General features: G+C 47.5%; 1 protein-coding gene across 1 annotated transcript in view; it reads left to right on the top strand.

Annotated features, from left to right (window-relative positions):
* LOC138371993 (uncharacterized protein DKFZp434B061-like) overlaps positions 1–17772 on the top strand; it is a 43767-nt gene that overhangs the window by 16205 nt on the left and 9790 nt on the right. The gene's annotated exons all lie outside the window — the stretch shown is intronic.

Raw genomic sequence — 17772 nt, 5'->3', positions numbered from 1 at the left:
CACTGGCCATATCCAAATATGGTCAACCGCTCACACGGAGAAACTACATGCGAAATCTAACACCAAAAGCCTCACACACTACACAGCATGCTATTATATATATAACATACAAAATCTTATATCATACAACTGGATGCAATATTAGAGAACAAGACAATAAAGTAATATGAGAATCAAGAGTAATGGCAGAATCTTAGTAAGATTCGTGACATCCCTCCCGTCCCCTAAGAAAAAAATGAAATTAACTGAAGGTTGATTTCATTTTTTGTTTCACTGTATGAAATATAACATGTAATATAACATGAAAACATCAAAGTACAAAACAATGAAATCTCACACAATAAAACAAAATTACAAAATTTACATACATCTTATGAATAAAGAACACTACATATTATGGCACTGCAACAGGAAATCCTCTGGATAAGGCATCAGCAATAACATTTTGCCTCCCAGGAATATGACGAATTACAATATTGAATTCTTGCAGAATCAATGACCATCTAAGTATTCTCTGGTTTTTACACTTCATAGAGTTGATAAATGTCAATGGATTATGGTCTGTATATACTACTACTTGATTTCCTGACAAATATGTCTCAAATTTCTTCACTGCCAGTATTAAACAAAGTGCTTCCTTCTCAACTACAGAGTAATTAAGTTGTGTCTTGTCAAACTTACGTGAGAAATAATAAACAGGATGTTCTAACTCATCTGGTCCTACTTGGAACAAGACAGCACCTGCTCCTACATCGGAAGCGTCTATGTGAAGAATAAAGGGTTTATCATACTGTGGACTAGCTAGCACAGGTGAAGTAGAGAGAATTCCTTTCAACTTCCGAAAAGAGTTCTGACACTCCTGCGTCCACTTAAATTTTACCTGTTTCCTTAAAAGATTTGTTATGGGTGCAGCAACAATGGAAAAGTTTTTACAATATCTCCTATAATACGCACACATTCCAATAAATCTCTGCACAGACTTCTTATTTGTTAGGACTGGGTACTCCACAATTGCCTGAATCTTGTCGTACAATGGGACTATCCTTCCTTGTCCGACCTCATGTCCTAAATACACTATAGTTCCTTTAGCCCAACTACATTTCTTCATATTGACAGTCAAATTAGCATGTTGTAACACATTAAACAATTTCTTTAAACTAGACATATGATCTACCCAATTCTTACTGAAAATCACAATGTCATCCAAATATGCCCTACAGTCTGGCACATCCTTCAACAAAGAATTCATTAATTTCTGAAAAGTGGCTGGAGCATTCCTTAATCCAAAAGGCATTACATCAAACTCGTAAGCTCCACCAGGAGTGATAAATGCTGTCACTTCCCTTGCAAAATCTGTAAGAGGTATCTGATGATATCCCTTAGATAAGTCCAATTTAGATACAAATTTAGCATGACCTATAGTATCAACACATTCTTCCAATAATGGTAAAGGATAAACATCAACTACAGTTACCTGGTTGAGTTTTCTATAATCCATTACTAATCTCCACTTATCTTCTGGTTTTGGTACTAATAGACATGGCGAACTCCAGGAACTCTGACTGGGTCTAATGAACCCATGTCGAAGATAATCAACCTCCTCCTGGATGATACGACGTTTCTCGGGTGTCACTCGATGAGGATGCAGCCGAATTGGAGTCACATTTGTCAGGGTGATATCGTGAGTAATGAGAGAAGTCTGAGTGGGGACCTCCCCAAACAAGCTAGAAGACACCTCCAAAAGGTCCTGGAACTCTGCTCTCTCCTCATCCTGCAAATGACTCAACAATTCTTCCCCGGAACTACTGGAATTAGACAAACAAATATTACTATCTTCCTCAGCAACACTCGACTCTTCAGGAATTACCTCCTCAGCAACACAACAAGCCACAACACTAGGCCCACAATAAGCCTTCAACCGGTTTACATGTACACTCATGGTCTGTCGTTTCTGCTTGGGATGGCAAACCTTGTAAGTAACTTCCCCAAGACGTTTTAATACTTGATACGGTCCTGCAAATTTATTAGACATAGACGTACCCATACGAGGCTTCAAGACCAATACCAAATCTCCTGGCTCAAAAACTGAGTTTGGCCTTGAACCTCTGGTCATGTTTCTGCTTCATTACCTGTTGTTGTTCACTTAGATGTCGTAAGGCCAACTCCCTCGTTCTGGACAGCTTGCTCTGGACATCCGTCAGATAACGCTCACTCTGCCTGGCTGTAACATCTCCTAACAATTTCTCATATAACATCTTTAAAGGTCCTCTCACCTGATGTCCGAAAACCAGCTCAAATGGAGAACAGCCTAGTGCACTGTGCAATCCATCTCTAGCGGAAAATAAAACAAATGGCAGATTATCATCCCAATGCCTGGGTGAATCTTCCCCAGTTGCCTTCAACATTTTCTTGAGAGTTTGGTGGAACCGCTCGATTCCCCCCTGACTCTGAGGATGGTAAGGACTGGAAAAATTGTGCTTTATACCAAAAGTATTACAGAATTGGTTAAAGGTGGTGGAACAAAAATTACTCCCATTATCAGTTTGAATTATACGGGGTATACCAAATAGTGAGAAAAATCGTTCCAACTGCCTTTTAATGGTAGAAGCTCTAATGTTACGTAAGGCATACGCTTCAGGGAACCTGGTGGTCATACATAAAATTGTAAACATATACAGATTTCCGGATTTGGTACGGGGTAAAGGTTCGACACAATCCAGTACCACACGAGTAAAAGGCTCCTCTGGCACTACAATAGGGTATAATGGTGCTTGTGGCACAGTCTGATTAGGCTTACCAACAGTTTGACACACAACACAGTTGTGGCAATATCTGACAACATCTTTTTTAAGTTTTGGCCAATAAAAAAGTTTACAGATCTTATGACACATACTGGTAATGCCTTGATGGCCTCCCATCAGGTCATCATGGGCAGCTTGCAATACCTGCTCCCTATACTCTGTTGGCACAACGAGCTAGGTTTTAGACTCCCAGTCATCTGATGAGGGAGTTCCTGATGGTCTCCATCTTCTCATCAGACATTGATCCTTGAAATAACAACCCGTACTCTCCTCCAAAGTATCAATGGAGTCGGCTGCTTCTGCATAACACTCAGCTAAACTGGGATCAGTACTCTGTAACTTACGCAAGGTCTGCAACTCTGCAACTGGAGCGAGCGGGCAAGGAATTGGTACCTGGGCCACATCTTCCAGACCATCTGGGTCAGAATAAATTAGGGCTTTGGCACCGGCCTCACTCTCGACATCCATGTGAGCTAAAAATGTATCTTCAAGGTCCACCTTCACCTCCCTGTCTGAAGGGGTTCTGGCCTCGAGAACATCCACATTGGTAGTAGCAGGACTTACCACATTCTGCTTACCCATGGATCTGGTCACAACACAGGCGGGATAAATGACACCATCATCCGCATCTGGTTAAGCCAGTACTGCATCAGGTTTAGTATACATAGCAGGACAATCGGTCCCACTAAATTGACACTTGTCAAAATCATTACCTACAATGATATCAATCCCAGGAATGGGCAACTGCTCACTGACTGCTACAGTGCACCAACCTGGTGTAATAGAAGAATTTAAGTTAACCTTAATTAATGGTACACGCTGGATATGCCCTCCAAGTCCCTGTAATAACACTACCTCTCCAGTGTCTTCTGTGCTAACATCAGTAAGAACACGGCGAGAAATTAAAGACTGGGAAGCACCAGTGTCCCTTAACAACTGAACTGGTTTCCAGGTTCCACTAGTACATAATAGGGTTCCCGAATGTAGGTATGGATCAAAATTAGTCATCCACTTGGGCATGACTGGCGCAACATTGGCATTAATGGTTTGCAAACCCCTACTCATAATTAGACCAGTTGGTCTCAACTCAGGGTGCAAAGCATAACAGGAATTTACCACATGACCTTCTCCTGCAATGCGTGCAATATCTGCTAGTGGTCGGAACAGCCGAACCCACTGCAGGCTTAATCACTACATTACTTGAGGGTGACAACCCTGTCTGTTTCTCAGATTTAGGCTTTATAGGAGAAGGGTTAAGGGGAGAAGGTGAAGTAGCTGGTCGAGTCTGGAAGACATGATTGTTAGGAGAATAATAATTAGTTTTAGCCTTGAAATGATTAATTGGTGCTCTAAAAAGCACTTTAGTAAGTAGTTCATGCTCATCAGCTAGCTTGGCTAATTTGATAAGATCAGTGGTTTGTTTATTTTCAGCCATAAATAAAGCTAATTTCTCTGGTAGACATCCCACTACTTCCTCAGTTACTATGAGGTCTCTTAAAGTCTCAAACTCAGTAATATTAAGTGCTTTAATCCATCTGTCAAAGTGATTTATTTTACTCGTACAAAGTCAGAAATAGTCTGGTCATGTGCTCTTTTTAAACTTCTGAATTTTATTCTATGTGCCTCTGGGATCTGCTGGTAAGCATTCAAAATACTCTGCTGAACAAATTGAAAATCGAAAGAATTCTCAGCAGGCAAAGGTGCAAATACCTCTTGGGCTTTACCCTTAAATTGTCCTTGTAATATGCTAACCCATTGATCGACAGGCCAGTTCATGCTGACTGCTAGTTTCTTAAAATGCAAGAAAAATATTTCTGGATCTTCTTCATTAAACTTAGGTAATTCTACATGTTTACTGTACTTAGAAGAACTATTTGTACTCTATGGATTATTACTAGTGTTACCCAAACCTGCCGCAATCCTCTGCTGTTCTAACCTGTTATTATTTTTAGCCATACTCTGCTGAATTTCTAATTGTCTAGTCTGCTGCTCGGTTTGTTTAGTTTGTTGCTCTGCTAGTCGTAACTGAGCCTCCAACTCAAGGTGTTTTTGCTGGTTCTGCAACTCCAACCTCTGTTTGTCTGCTGCCAGCCTAGCCATTTCTAATTTAGTCTCCATCTCCAACTTTAAGATTGCCACCTTGTCACTTGACTCTTCTTTTAACTCTCCTAAACACTCCTCTTCAAGTCTCTCCTCCTCCACCAAGTGTGTGACAATAACTCTTAACACTTGAGCCTTCAACATTTTACTGGAAACTGCTAGGTTCAATTTATCAGCCAGCAATAACAAACTAGACTTCTTTAAGTCTTTAATTTTACTAAAATTTGGCTGTTCCACCAGCGCAGCAACCTGATCCTCCATCGTTGGCTCAATTATCACAACTTAACACTTGAAACAACACAAGAAAATTATGCTTGGCCCCTGGCACAAGCTGAACACTTACCTCAAATCGTGAAGCGTTGAGAAGTTTTCACAGCAGCTCAGATTGAACAGATAATTTCACAGGCTTGATTAGGTGTCACTAGATAATCACAGAGTACCTAGGAAGGCAATTGCTATTAATAATTAGCACTGTTAATTGTACAAACATTACAGGGAATTAATCTTTCATCTCCCGGACAGTGGCCCTCATTTGTTACAAACCTTAAGACTTAGTACGGTTCTTTCCCCGCAGTGGTTAATTATATTCAATTGGCCTTGCCAACATGTGTCTAGGGGTAAAGGGAATAAAACACTGCATAACTTGGGGAAACAATGTATCTACGCTAAGGTTGACAAACATAATTAAATAATACAGATTATGAGATTTATTATGAGATGCATTTATCTCATTATTGAGATGCATTATGAGATATTTCATGACCAGAAATATTCTTTAGCATGCAATAATATAAATAAAATCCTTATTGAGCAATGAGCATTCACACCAGCACATGAATTCTTAATGAAATAAATGCACAATCATCTAACCAGAGAATTAACCAAGTATTAGCTAAAATAACAGTAACCACTGACTTAACTTAGGACATGTCTCCTCTCGACCAAAACTGCCACGCCTCTACCCAGCGTCGGATCCCAGGGCAGGCGTCTTACCATAATATCAATTAAACATCCACATAAACTATTGTGGAAATTCTACTAACAAAATGTAGTACTAATATTCAAATCATTATTAATCTTAAGAGTATTACATACTGTTACATTACGCAATACAATTTACTGGCAAACAATAATAAGAATTAGTCAAGGTTGAACTATACTCACTCGCTTGACATCGTTCCCACACTGGCCACATCCAAATATGGTCAACCCCCCACACGGAGAACCTAACATGAAAATACTTGCACAAAAAGCCTCATACAATATAATGCAACTCAGGCACACCACAGCATGCTACAATATATAACATACAATAATCGAATATCATCCAACTGGATACTGTACTAATTATAGAACAAGACAATAAAATAATATAAGCATCAAGAGTAATGTTAGAATCCTAGTAAGATTCGTAACAGCCACCAATCATGGCTTCAAGTTCTCTACAACTAAAACTTGTGCTATGACTGTTACTCGGAAGCAGGTCGTCCTTTATTCACCCTCTGTCGCTTTATGGCCATCCCTTTTTGTATAAAAATTCTGCTAAGCTTTTGGGGTTAATCTTTGACACTTGTCTTGGTCGCCCCATATCTCGTACCTCCAAGTAAGTAAGTAAGTAATTATCAAAAGAAGGCACCAAACCGGGAAGGCTATGTAGCACCATCAAATACGCAAAATAATCAGAGGGCGCTAAATATCACCAAGGATGCCAATACGAGAACAAAAACGCATAAGGCGAACGATATCAAAAGTATCCGAGTCACCAAGAATTCTATCGAGGGACAGGTGACCGCGAGGGGCGGTCGGAAAGCAAGACACACGCTCGTCCTGGAAGTCAGGACATTCAAGAAGGACATGCACGACCGTAAGAGGGACAATGCAACTAGGACAATAAGGAGCAGGGCGGCGCTCCATCAAGTGACCATGGGTTAAGCGAGTATGGCCAATACGCAACCTCGCTAGAGCTGTTTCCCACCGCCGGTTACGGTGGAAGGAGGACGGCCACGAGGAAACACAACATTTAAGAGTACGTAGCTTGTTACCAGTAACAGACAACCAAGAAGCCTGCCAACGGGCAAGGACTGAGGAATGGATAACCGGGTAAAAGTCGGAATACGGAATGCCTTTACGAGAGATGGGACAAGAGCGGACAGCTTCCTTAGCGGCAGCATCCGCACGCTCATTTAAAGACACGCCAATATGGCTGGGAACCCAACAAAACTCAACCGACTTAAATTTACTGTGAACGAGAAACAGCCAATGCTGGATCTCGACAACTACCGGATGAACTGGATTAAAGCACCCGAGAGCCATGAGGGCACTACGAGAGTCAACAACAACCACAAAGGAAGACTGACAACGAGAAAGCAGGAGACGAAGAGCATAGAGAATAGCATAAAGTTCTGCTGTAAAGATGCTAGTCTCCGGAGGCAAGCGACACATATAAGTGCGATCAGGAAAAACAACAGAGTAGCCAACACCGTCCGCTGACTTAGACCCATCGGTGAAGACAGAAACGGAGCGGGAGTGAGAAGAAAAGTGCTCGAGGAAAAGGCGTTTTAGAACTGTAGGAGGGGTAAAAGCTTTAGTGATACGAGTCAAGGATGTACAAAACCGCGGAAGAGGGACCCTCCACGGGGGCAAAGAAGGAACAACACGAGGAGAAACATCAGAAATACGAACGGAAAGAGAATCCTGCAGGCGAGATAACCGGACAGAAAGAGGGAGGTGGTGAAGAGGAAGAGGAACCGCAGGAGGGGTAAAAGTTAAAGCACGACAGAGACGAGAGGAAGGATGTTGCAAGGACCGCGCAAGATATCGAAGACAGTAGCGATCACGGCGGTCCTGGAGAGACAGGAAGCCAGTGTCAACATACAAGCTAAGGACGGGAGTCGAACGAAAGGCACCAGAACTGAGGCGCAACCCAGTATGGTGCAAAGCATCAAGACGGCGAAGAGTAGAAGGAGAAGCAGACGAGTAAGCAGGGCAACCATAATCGAGCTTAGACAGGACGAGAGAAGAATGTAAAGCAAGGAGAGTGCGCCTATCTGCCCCCCAAGAAGTATGGGACAAGACCCGAAGGAGGGTAAGGGACTTAGAGCACTCAACACGGAGGTAAGAGATATCGGGAGACCAAGACAAACGAGTGTCAAGGAATAACCCCAAAAGCTTCGCGGAATCTTTGTATTCAAGGGGATGACCATAAAGTGACAAAGAGGGACGAAGAACAACCCGTTTCCGCGTAAAAGTCATGGCACAAGTCTTAGAAGTAGAGAACTTGAAGCCATGACCTGTGGCCCAAGACGACACGGCATCAATCGCAAGTTGAAGCCGGCGTTGAAGGAGAGGCGAATCATCACCCTGACAACAAAGGGTAAGATCATCGACATAGAGAGCGGAGAAGACACCAGAAGGAAGAGAGGAAAGAAGACCATTGAGGGCAACCAGAAAAAGAGTAGTGCTCAGAACACTATCCTGGGGCACACCTTCGTATTGCTGAAAAGAGGGAGAGAGAGCGGTACCAAGGCGCACCCGAAAGGAACGACGAGAGAGGAAGCTGCGGAGAAAGAGAGGGAGATGACCACGAAGGCCAAAAGAATGAAGTTGAGATAGGATATGATAACGCCAAGTGGTGTCGTAAGCCTTTTCTAGGTCAAAAAGGACGGCAACAATGGAGGTCTTCGCAGCAAAAGCAGTACGTATATAGACCTCCAAGTTCACCAGGACACCTGTCGTGCTGCGGCACTTGCGGAAACCAAATTGAGAAGGGGAGAGGAGGTGATGGTGTTCCAGGAACCACATCAGACGAACGTTAACCATACGTTCAAAGAGTTTGCAGACACAACTTGTGAGAGCAATAGGGCGAAAGTCCTTAGGGGAAGTACCCAGAGACCCCGGTTTGCGAACAGGGAGGACAACGGCATCGAGCCAGTCCTCAGGGACTGACGACGACTCCCAGATCCGATTATACAGACTCAGTAAATACTGAGACGTGCTCGGAGGGAGATGGCGAAGCATCTCATAATGAATACCATCGGAGCCCGCCGCCGTAGAACCGCAGAGGGCCAGGGCAGAACGAAGTTCAGAGAGAGAGAAGGGATCATTATAGGGAAGCTGAAGATGAGTGCAGAAATCTAAAGGACGAGACTCAAGGACAGGTTTACGAAGAAGGAAAGATTGGGGAAGATGAAGACCAGAGCTAACAGAAGAAAAGTGGGAACCCAGTTCGGAAGCGACCTGCAACGGGTCCGCCACAAGAGTATCATGGAGGTGAAGGACCGGTGAAACATCGGGAACGAACTTACCCGCTATCTTGCGGATACGCTTCCAGATCTGGGCCAGAGGGGTTTCGGACGTAATTGTCGAGACATAAGACGCCCAACATTCACGTTTAGCCGTACGGATGGCCCTACGGGCCACCGCACTCGCTTTCCGAAAGAAAAGAAAAGAATCGGTCGTCTGCCTACGGCGGTGCTTCTTCCAGGCTGCACGCTTACAGCGGACAGCCCGAGCACAGTCCGCATTCCACCAGGGAACGCACTTCCGTGGACCCCGAGAGGAAGAGCGAGGAATAGAGCGGAGGGCAGCGTCAAAGACAGTGTCATGAAAAAGGAGGAGAGCGCGAGAGAGGGGCAGAAGGGAGAGGTCAGAGAGAGTAGCACTGAGGGAAAATAGGGTCCAGTCCGCCTTAGCAAACTGCCACCTAGGGAAAGAGAGGGAAGGGCGAAAAGAGAAAAAGGAAACAAGGATGGGGAAATGATCACTTCCATGGAGGTCATCAAGAACCTGCCATGTGAAATCTAAGTAAAGAGAAGAAGAGCAGAGAGAAAGATCAAGACAAGAAAGGGTGCGAGTTCGAGAGTCCAAATGAGTGGGCTCACCAGAATTCAGAAGAGACAGGGAAGAAGAGAGGAGAAACGGCTCAAGGAGGCGACCCCGGGTATTCGTCAGAACGTCACCCCAAAGAGAATGACGACAATTGAAGTCACCCAGCAGGAGCACAGGCTCCGGCAAGGAGTCTAGGAGGTGTTTCAAATCAGGAAGAGAGAGCGGGATACTCGGGGGGAGATAAATGGAACAAACTGTGTACCATTTCCCCACAAAGATACGAGCAGCAGAACAATGGAGAGGCGAAGGAAAAAGTAAAGGAACAAAGGGAACATCAGCCCGAATCAAGAGAGCAGAAGAATTAGAAGCCCCAGCAATGGCTGGGGGGGGGGGAGAGAAAGGAATAGCCACGAAAACGACCAGGACGAGCACCAAGCATCGGCTCCTGGAGACAGACACAAAGGGGCGAAAACCGCGAAACCAGAAGTTGGAGTTCGAGGAAATTGGCGTAATAACCTCGAACGTTCCATTGAAGAATGGACAACGACGAGAAGAGAAAGGACAAAAACAGAGAACAAGGAAGAAACAAAGGCGAAAGACCAACAGAGCACGTTAAAGAATATCAGGGTCGGGATCAGGGTCAGCAAAGTCAGGGTTAGGGGGCATGGGTAAACTGAGCAAAGACGGAGGGAAGGAAACGGGAGAACAGATCAGAGGTGGGCGGGCAGGGTCCGGAGGAGGAGGAGGAGGAGACAACGGAGAGGAGCAGTCAAGGACAGCAGCAGGAAGAGGGGGAGTAGAAAGAGAGGAGCGCACCCCAGCAAGAGCAGCAACCGAAAGGGAAGCAGGGGCCAAAGAAACCTCCATAGCAGGAACAGGGGGCGCAAGCACTGAAACGGGAGTGGAAGGAGCAACAGAGCCAGAAGGAGGAGCTGAGGAAGAAAGCGAAGCCTTCTTACCCGCCGGGGAAGAGGAAGGAGAGAAGCCAGGCTTACGCTTCTGACTTAAAGAGACCGGTGTCCCAGCAACTACGTACCGGGCAACGGATTCCAGTGTCTCAACAGGAGAAGCCGAACGAGAGCACACACGACGGCCGTTAGGAGAGCGATGGACATCCGCCCGCACCGACAGGCGGCGGGGAGAGCCGATAGATGGAGGAAGAGGATGGGAAGGAGGATCGGAGGGGGACGAGGAAGGAGACACAGAAGACACGACAGACCGGGTAGAAGGAAGGGGAACCCCAGACAGAGGACCAGGAGGAGGATCCTTCGGGAGAGAACCCAAAGGGACAGAGGAGGGGGCAGTGGGCGCATCAGGGTCCAAGGCCTGGAAACGGTTGTGAGTCTGAAGAAGGCGGGAAGGACGAGGAGAGGAAGAGCGCAACACGCGAGCATAAGAGATATTAGCATAAGGCGGGAGCCGGCGAACCTGGCGCCTCGCCTCAGGAAAAGATAAACGCTCCCGGTGCTTCAAGTTGAGGACGGCTGCCTCAAGCTTGTAATGGACACACGCACGGGAAAAGGTAGGATGGGCCTCACCGCAGTTGAGGCAACGAGCCTGGGGAGAAGCGCACTCCGACTTAGAGTGACCTTCGCCACCACACAAAGGACAGAGAGAGACAGTCCCGGAGCAGCGGAGGGCACCATGCCCAAACCTCCAGCACTTGTTGCAGAGCCGAGGAGAAGGAATGTACTCCTGGACAGAGCACCTGGCACCAGCAAGAATGACAGAGGGTGGAAGGGTCCTACCATCAAAGGTAATCTTCACAACCCGGAGGGGTTGACGGCGACTACCACGAGGGGGACGAGTAAACGTGTCCACCTGGAGAATAGAATGGCCCTGGGCAGCGAGGATATGTCGAATATCGTCGTGGCAGTCGCGTAGGTCCCGAACACCGGTCGCAACATGGGGCTGGAGCAAAATAGTGCCAACACTGGCATTCAACTGAACGTTCTTCGAGACCCGAACGGGGGTCTCGCCAAGGCAGGATAAGGCAGCCAAGCGGGAAGCAGCATCCTGAGAAGGAGCAGCAACGACACGCGTACCGAGACGAGTGGGGTTAAAAGTAATGGAGGCATCCACGGAATCAATGAGATGTCGATGAAGGGAGAAATCGTCAGGAGGCGCAGAATCAAGAGGGAGGAGATCAAAATATTTGGCCCACGAAGCGGGACCAAACAAGGCTTGATAGGTAGCAGAACTGGAAGGAATCGAGCGAGGGCGGCCGTGACGAGAACGGCGGTGAGAACCCCCAGAGAGAGAGGGGTTAAAAGGCGCAGTAGTTACAACTAGAGAAGGAGCCGCGCCAGGGGACGAGGTAGTCACCACTGGGGGCTTGGGGCTCGACCCAACCACAGAGGAGGGAGGGGAGCCAGGGGAAGGAGTCAGAGAGGCCAAAGGAGGAGCAAGGTCGGGGCCCAATGCAGCGGAGGCTACAGAGCCCGGTCTTCCAATACGGACCGACTCGGGGGCTTGGTCGCCCACCCCACGAGCCTGAAAAGGTAAGCCAGAAGCAGCCGAAACAGGGGTTATCATCCTGACGAAATTACGAATTCACTCACGAATGTGCCCCCACACCCACCATGGAGCCACAATTAGAGGCAGGACACCCAACAAGAAGCTATCGCCGATCTTGTCGGGGCCTCCTAGGGGTGCGTCGTTAGTATACGCCCCACAAACGCCACCTTAAGAAACCGACAGTCCGTCGAGATCGGGTTCAGTGACGAAGTGGGGATTGACAATAAAAGGTTCCCCTCGCTCTCGACGTCGGGTACTGCAGTTCTACGGGTGCAAGAGTATGCCTCCTCAAGCACCCGGGCGTCAAAGTAGAAGAAGTCCAAGGGAAGAACCAGAACGAGCAAAAGGTCGGCAGGAAACGGCAAGCAGATAGAAGAGGGGGGAGAAAAACGAAACAGAAGGAAAAGGAAAAGATGCCCAGCAGAATTGGAGAGGACGGCAGCAGGAGCACAAGGCTAGAAAAGGACAGAGGACTGTCCCAAGGAGCATCACACTCCGGCAGCCGCCCACTAAGCCCCCAGACGGCGACAACGAGCTGAGCGGGGAGGGGGTCGTACCTCCAAGTTGAATGCTCTAAGGCCCTTAATCTGCTAAAGATCTTGTCCCATACTTCTTGGAGAGCTGATAGGTGCACACTCCTCTCTTTACATTCCTTTCTCATTTTGTCTAAACACGATTATGGTTGCCCTGCTTACTTGTCTGCTTCTCCTACTCTTCCTCATATGGATGCTCTGCACCATACTGGGTAACGCCTCAGCTCTGGTGCCTTTCGTTCGACTCCTTCCCTAAACCTGTATGTTGAAACTGGCATCCTATGTCTAAACAACCGTCATGATCGCTACTACCTTTGCTACCTTGCACAGTCTTTACAACACCCTCACATTCGCTTATGTCGTGCCTTGACCTTTACTCCTCCTGTGGTTCCTGTTCCCCTTCACCACCTACCTCATTCTGTATGATTGTCTCGCTTACAAAATGTTCTTTCGGTTCGTGTTGCCAATATTTCCCCTCGGGTCATTCCGTCTTTGACCCCATGGAGGGTCCTCCTTCCTAAATTTTGTAAAACCTTGACCCACGTGACTAAAAGCTTTTACCCCTCCTACTGTTCGGAAACGCCTTTCCTTGAATACTTTTCTTCGCACTCCGTCTCCATTTCCGTCTTCACCAATGGGTCTAAGTCTGCAGACAGTGTAGGCTACTCTGCTGTTTTCCTGACCACACCTATATGAGTCGCCTGCCTCCAGCGACTAGCATCTTCACTGCAGAACTATATGCTTTTCTCTATGCTCTTCGTCAACTGTTTTCTCGCTGTCAATCCTCCTTTGTTGTTGTAGACTCTCGCAGTGCTCGCATAGCTCTGTGTCCTTTATCCAGTCCATCCGGAGGTAGTCGAGATTCAACAATGGTTGTTTCTTGTCTTGAGTAGATTTCAGACAGTGAAGTTTAGATGTGTTCCCAGCCATATTGGTGTGTCCCTAAGTAAGTAAGTAATTATCAAAAGAAGGCACCAAACCGGGAAGGCTATGTAGCACCATCAAAGACGCAAAATAATCAGAGGGCGCTAAATATCACCAAGGATGCTAATACGAGAACAAAAACGCATAAGGCGAACGATATCAAAAGTATCCGAGTCACCAAGAATTCTATCGAGGGACAGGCGACCGCGAGGGGCGGTCGGAAAGCAAGACATACGCTCGTCCTGGAAGTCAGGACACTCAAGAAGGACATGCACGACCGTAAGAGGGACAATGCAACTAGGACAATAAGGAGCAGGGCGGCGCTCCATCAAGTGACCATGGGTTAAGCGAGTATGGCCAATATGTAACCTCGCCAGAGCTGTTTCCCACCGCCGGTTACTGTGGAAGGAGGACTGCCACGAGGAAACACAACATTTAAGAGTACGTAGCTTGTTACCAGTAACAGACAACCAAGAAGCCTGCCAACGGGTAAGGACTGAGGAATGGATAACCGGGTAAAAGTCGGAATACGGAATGCCCTTACGAGAGATGGGACAAGAGCGGACAGCTTCCTTGGCGGCAGCATCCGCACTCATTTAAAGACACACCAATATGGCTGGGAACCCAACAAAACTCAACCGACTTAAATTTACTGTGAACGAGAAACAGCCAATGCTGGATCTCGACAACCACTGGATGAACTGGATTAAAGGACCCGAGAGCCATGAGGGCACTACGAGAGTCAACAACAACTACAAAGGAAGACTGAACGAGAAAGTAGGAGACGAAGAGCATAGAGAATAGCATAAAGTTTCGCTGTAAAGATGCTAGTCTCCGGAGGCAAGCGACACATAAGTGCGATCAGGAAAAACAACAGAGTAGCCAACACCGTCCGCTGACTTAGACCCATCGGTGAAGACAGAAACGGAGCGGGAGTGAGAAGAAAAGTGCTCGAGGAAAAGGCGTTTTAGAACCGTAGGAGGGGTAAAAGCTTTAGTGATACGGGTCAAGGATGTACAAAACCGCGGAAGAGGGACCCTCCACGGGGGCAAAGAAGGAACAACACGAGGAGAAACATCAGAAATACGAACGGAAAGAGAATCCTGCAGGCGAGATAACCGGACAGAAAGAGGGAGGTGGTGAAGAGGAACAGGAACCGCAGGAGGGGTAAAAGTTAAAGCACGACAGAGGCGAGAGGAAGGATGTTGCAAGGACCGCGCAAGATAGCGAAGACAGTAGCGATCACGGCGGTCCTGGAGAGACAGGAAGCCAGTGTCAACATACAAACTAAGGACGGGAGTCGAACGAAAGGCACCAGAACTGAGGCGCAACCCAGTATGGTGCAAAGCATCAAGACGGCAAAGAGTAGGAGAAGCAGACGAGTAAGCAGGGCAACCATAATCGAGCTTAGACAGGACGAGAGAGGAATGTAAAGCAAGGAGAGTGCGCCTATCTGCCCCCCAAGAAGTATGGGACAAGACCCGAAGGAGGGTAAGGGCCTTAGAGCACTCAACACGGAGGTAAGAGATATGGGGAGACCAAGATAAACGAGTGTCAAGGAATAACCCCAAAAGCTTCGCGGAATCTTTGTATTCAAGGGGATGACCATAAAGTGACAAAGAGGGACGAAGAACAACCCGTTTCCGCGTAAAAGTCATGGCACAAGTCTTAGAAGTAGAGAACTTGAAGCCATGATCAGTGGCCCAAGACGACACGGCATCAATTGCAAGTTGAAGCCGGCGTTGAAGGAGAGGCGAATCATCACCCTGACAACAAAGGGTAAGATCATCGACATAAGAGAGTGGAGAAGACACCAGAAGGAAGAGAGGAAAGAAGACTATTGAGGGCAACCAGAAAAAGAGTAGTGCTCAGAACACTACCCTGGGGCACACCTTCGTATTGCTGAAAAGAGGGAGAGAGAGCGGTACCAAGGCGCACCCGAAAGGAACGACGAGAGAGGAAGCTGCGGAGAAAGAGAGGGAGATGACCACGAAGGCCAAAAGAATGAAGTTGAGATAGGATATGATAACGCCAAGTGGTGTCGTAAGCCTTTTCCAGGTCAAAAAGGACGGCAACAACGGAGGTCTTCGCAGCAAAAGCAGAACGAATATAGACCTCCAAGTTCACCAGGACATCTGTCGTGCTGCGGCACTTGCGGAAACCAAATTGAGAAGGGGAGAGGAGGTGATGGTGTTCCAGGAACCACATCAGACGAACGTTAACCATACGTTCAAAGAGTTTGCAGACACAACTCGTGAGAGCAATAGGGCGAAAGTCCTCAGGGGAAGTACCCAGAGACCCCGGTTTGCGAACAGGGAGGACAACGGCATCGAGCCAGTCCTCAGGGACTGACGACGACTCCCAGATCCGATTATACAGACTCAGTAAATACTGAGACGTGCTCGGAGGGAGATGGCGAAGCATCTCATAATGAATACCATCGGAGCCCGCCACCGTAGAACCGCAGAGGGCCAGGGCAGAACGAAGTTCAGAGAGAGAGAAGGGATCATTATAGGGAAGCTGAAGATGAGTGCAGAAATCTAAAGGACGAGACTCAAGGACAGGTTTACGAAGAAGGAAAGATTGGGGAAGATGAAGACCAGAGCTAACAGAAGAAAAGTGGGAACCCAGTTCGGAAGCGACCTGCAACGGGTCCGCCACAAGAGTATCATGGAGGTGAAGGACCGGTGAAACATCGGGAACGAACTTACCCGCCATCTTGCGGATACGCTTCCAGATCTGGGCCAGAGGGGTTTTGGACGTAATTGTTGAGACATAAGATGCCCAACATTCACGTTTAGCCATACGGATGGCCCTACGGGCCACCGCACTCGCTTTCCGAAAGAAAAGAAAAGAATCGGTCGTTTGCCTACGGCGGTGCCTCTTCCAGGCTGCACGCTTACAGCGGACAGCCCGAGCACAGTCCGCATTCCACCAGGGAACGCACTTCCGTGGACCCCGAGAGGAAGAGCGAGGAATAGAGCGGAGGGCAGCGTTGAAGACAGTGTCATGAAAAAGGAGGAGAGCGCGAGAGAGAGGCAGAAGGGAGAGGTCAGAGAGAGCAGCACCGAGGGTAAATAGGGTCCAGTCTGCCTTAGCAAACTGCCACCTAGGGAAAGAGGGAAGGGCGAAAAGAGAAAAAGGAAACAAGGATGGGGAAATGATCACTTCCATGGAGGTCATCAAGAACCTGCCACGTGAAATCTAAGTAAAGAGAAGAAGAGCAGAGAGAAAGATCAAGACAAGAAAGGGTGCGAGTCCGAGAGTCCAAATGAGTGGGCTCACCAGAATTCAGAAGAGACAGGGAAGAAGATAGGAGAAACGGCTCAAGGAGGCGACCCCGGGTGTTCGTCAGAACGTCACCCCAAAGAGAATGACAACAATTGAAGTCACCCAGCAGGAGCACAGGCTCCGGCAAGGAGTCTAGGAGATGTTTCAAATCAGGAAGAGAGCGGGACACTCGGGGGGAGATAAATGGAACAAACAGTGTACCATTTCCCCACAAAGATACGAGCAGCAGAACAATGGAGAGGCAAAGGAAAAAGTAAATGAACAAAGGGAACATCTGCACGAATCAAGAGAGCAGAAGAATTAGAAGCCCCAGCAATGGCTGGGGGGGGGGGAGAGAAAGGAATAGCCACGAAAACGACCATGACGAGCACCAAGCATTGGCTCCTGGAGACAGACACAAAGGGGCGAAAACCGCGAAATCAGAAGTTGGAGTTCGAGGAAATTGGCGTAATAACCTCGAACGTTCCATTGAAGAATGGACAACGACGAGAAGAGAAAGGACAAAAACAGAGAACAAGGAAGAAACAAAGGCGAAAGAGCAACAGAGCACGTTAAAGAATATCAGGGTCGGGATCAGGGTCAGCAAAGTCAGGGTTAGGGGGCATGGGTAAACTGAGCAAAGACGGAGGGAAGGAAACGGGAGAACAGATCAGAGGTGGGCGGGCGGGGTCCGGAGGAGGAGACAACGGAGAGGAGCAGTCAAGGACAGCAGCAGGAAGAGGGGGAGTAGAAAGAGGGGAGCGCACCCCAGCAAGAGCAGCAACCGAAAGGGAAGCAGG

The sequence above is a fragment of the Procambarus clarkii genome, chromosome 37 (assembly GCF_040958095.1).
Source record: "Procambarus clarkii isolate CNS0578487 chromosome 37, FALCON_Pclarkii_2.0, whole genome shotgun sequence".
In the NCBI taxonomy this organism is placed as follows: domain Eukaryota; kingdom Metazoa; phylum Arthropoda; class Malacostraca; order Decapoda; family Cambaridae; genus Procambarus; species Procambarus clarkii.
Note: the sequence above shows the minus strand (reverse complement) of the source record. Positions and strands in the feature narration are given on the sequence as shown.